Consider the following 3244-nt stretch of genomic DNA (forward strand, 5'->3'; position numbering starts at 1 on the left):
AGCTGCAACTCGAGCGAGCAAAAAGTAATGAAGACGGAACGGGGAGAGTGTCCTCGTCGTCTTTATGCACTTTACTTTATTCGCTATAATTAAAGTCGACGTTAAAGAAGTGTACCGCTTCTTCTTTATGCATTAACAAGTTGTACCCCTGCTTAATAATCAACGCGTCGCATCATTGCTGGAAAAACAGCAAAAAAGATCGATCTCCTTAATAAAAGTCCTATCGTTGTTTCTTCTCGACTCCAAATCGAGCATTATCAAATATTATTATTACAATTCCGACTAATCCTTGGAAATTCCATTATTTTCAAGAAGGGAGAAAAAAAAAAAAGAATCGAATCGATTTCGACAGTGTCAATTATTAAAGATTCCACGTTGTTCTTTTTTTTTTTTTAATTTTCAAACAAAATATCAAATTTGAAATAGCAATAATACAATAATCGTTGTTTCTTCTCGAATCCAAATCGAGCATTATCAAATATTATTATTACAATTCCGACTAATCCTTGGAAATTCCATTATTTTCAAGAAGGGAGAAAAAAAAAAAAGAATCGAATCGATTTCAACAGTGTCAATTATTAAAGATTCCACGTTGTTCTTTTTTTTTTTTAATTTTCAAACAAAATATCAAATTTGAGATAGCAATAATACAATAATCGAATCCCCTTCGAGGCAGTAACAGGTCGACCTCCACATCAAACATAATTAAGCCGAGAAAAGGACAGGGTGTCGAGTGGGTCTCTCTCCTGGAAAAGAAGGCGTCTCTCCTCGGGGTGGGATTCTGGGGGACGTGCAAGTTTAACTGGTTGAGCCAGTGGCGGAGGCCGCGGTGAAAAATGGAGCGAGAAAATGCGAAAAGCGCAACGATGGCCCGCGAGGGTTTGTTCCACCAAGGGTCTGCTCCTTCCTCGCATGCTCGCATTTCAGGCTGACAAGCCGCACAGCTATGCGTGACCCGTCCGCGTGCGTAATTCCGCCGGGACAAAGAGGAAGCGAGAGGGGAAAAAAGAGCAACCGAGAAAGAAAGGCGGGGAAACGGATCGATAGGGACAGCTTGCTGTGACGTTGCCGAAGAAACCACACGTATTTCACGTATTAACCGCTATCCAGACGCGAGGAGTGGCCGCTGTGCTCATGGAACCTGGTCCCCGTCCGTAATAATTGATCCTTGAATTTTTATCATCCTCCTACGTTATCCTCTTCCTCCATTTGGCCTTTCAAAACCTCCGAATTTATTATTACATTCCCCGTTGAGGATACATCTTGCCGTGTAAATAACAGGAAACAACAACAGTCGCGGATAATATTTTCCACAGATCATACTTTCCCTATCCATTTTCTCTGTCAACGATTCGACAAACGAGATCAAACAGTTGGACACCGATACTCGTGTTTCGACCGATTATCGAGCTTCACAACTGGCAGGGATTATATAACGTTCTCCTTCGTTTACTGCGCACCGTTTAAAAAAGAAAGAAAGAAAGAAAGGGAAACAACTTACAACATCGATTCTCGAGTTTCCATCTTCGAGAAGAGAAGAGAAAATCCTTGCTCCCTCGACGAGAAAGTAGCAGTGGGAGAGAATCAAACAAGTTGAGGCTACCTGCTAAATAATTTTCGTACTCCTCTCGGTGGCCACGATTCCGTGATCATCGCGTACACGCTGACGTTCCACGTCGATGACGTCGAACGACGTCGACGAAGGAAGATCCAGGTGGCCGACAACTTGGCACGCCCCGCGTGCCATCTCCTTCCCATCCCAGTTGCGCAATCCAGAACGCTCTGCCCGAATCGGGAATCCACAAGTCTGGCCACACGCCTCTCCGCTCGCTTTCCTTTCGTTCGAGCCCTTCTGGATCGCGTCCAACGACCTGCCTTCACTCTCGTGAACGCAGGTTGGTTAATTAGCTGCGTTCGCAGAGCAAAAAACAACCCAGTCGGTCGTCATCGTTCTCTTTGTCGACGTCGTATTTAATCGTGTTCCCGCGGTTACGGGCTTCCGTGACCTTCGCGCTGCCCGCAAATCCCCAAGCTTTTTTCGCATCAACAGCACGTATTCGTTCTCGTCGATTGAAAAAAAAAAGAAAAAATTTTCGCGGATCGATTATCGAAATGGGAGGAAATTGCTTGGAAATTGTGCTTTTTTTTCTTTTTTGATATCGGTGGGATTGAGATAACCGAGTTTCGTCCCTTTTCTCCATTCGAATCCCTGAACAGAGTAATGAGGAAAATTCACGAAAGTCCTTTTTTAATATTCTTCGATCAAGTTAAATTCGCAAGCGTCTCGATATCGCATCGATACGCGGGTATTCTGAGCGTAAAGATCGATGTTTTTTCGTCACTAGGTATATATCTTAGAACGTGAATTTTTATCAAAAATAAAGTAAAAGATATTTCGCGTATATTTTTGGAAAAGTAGAAAAAGTGGCTAAAGAGAAGTCCAAGCGCACATGTTCCATTTTCTACGATCGTTTCTACTACGAATTATCGAATTTCTTTTACCGCGAAATTCGAAAGGAAGTTTCCAGGGACGTCGAACGAGTAACTGGTGACGCGTGTTCCTGGAAAGGCAGTGTCAACTGGCGTTGCATCTCGAAGCGTTTCCAATTCGATCGTAGCAAATTACTCGTAACAGCCCCCTCCCTCCATTCCCTGAAAGAAAACAGAGCGAGAAAAATTCACGAAAGTCCCTTTAACATTAATCGATCAAGCTGACGTCGTTCGATTCGAAGGTGTATCGCGAATAAAAAGTTTGACAAATGGAATTATTCCACTTAGCGTTAAAAAAACGATATGTTTGCCCGCGTTAAAAATAATGTTTCCCGGGAAAATTGTTTTATCGCTGCCACGTTAACCCTTAACGTGGTGGTGGTCAAGAGAAAACGTTTGGATCGAATCCAGATGCGATTTATAGGAAGTTACCAAAGCCTTTATTGCCACGCTCGATCCTTGGCTAACATCAAACAAGACGCGAGACGTTTTACGGACCACCTCGTCTAATAGACGTTCCCTAAACGTCGAACGTGGATATTTATCGCGCCAGACACCCGTGCCTCTGTTCGGTGGTCCCGTTTACCGCCACCGATAAAGAAGTATATTTCTTTATGAAGATTAACGTATCCTAATATAATTTCTTCCGTTATAATACCTGGAAATCGATATTCGTTGCTCCACCGAGCGTCGCTGTGTTTTCTCTGAATAGATTATCATCCAAAGATATATGTATATATATATATATATATAT

At 42.8% G+C, this 3244-nt stretch overlaps 1 protein-coding gene across 1 annotated transcript in view; it reads left to right on the forward strand.

Annotated features, from left to right (window-relative positions):
* The window catches only part of LOC102679147 (potassium voltage-gated channel subfamily H member 6), a 105118-nt gene that overhangs the window by 25367 nt on the left and 76507 nt on the right, over nt 1-3244 (forward strand).

The sequence above is a fragment of the Apis dorsata genome, unplaced genomic scaffold (assembly GCF_000469605.1).
Source record: "Apis dorsata unplaced genomic scaffold, Apis dorsata 1.3 scaffold_82, whole genome shotgun sequence".
In the NCBI taxonomy this organism is placed as follows: domain Eukaryota; kingdom Metazoa; phylum Arthropoda; class Insecta; order Hymenoptera; family Apidae; genus Apis; species Apis dorsata.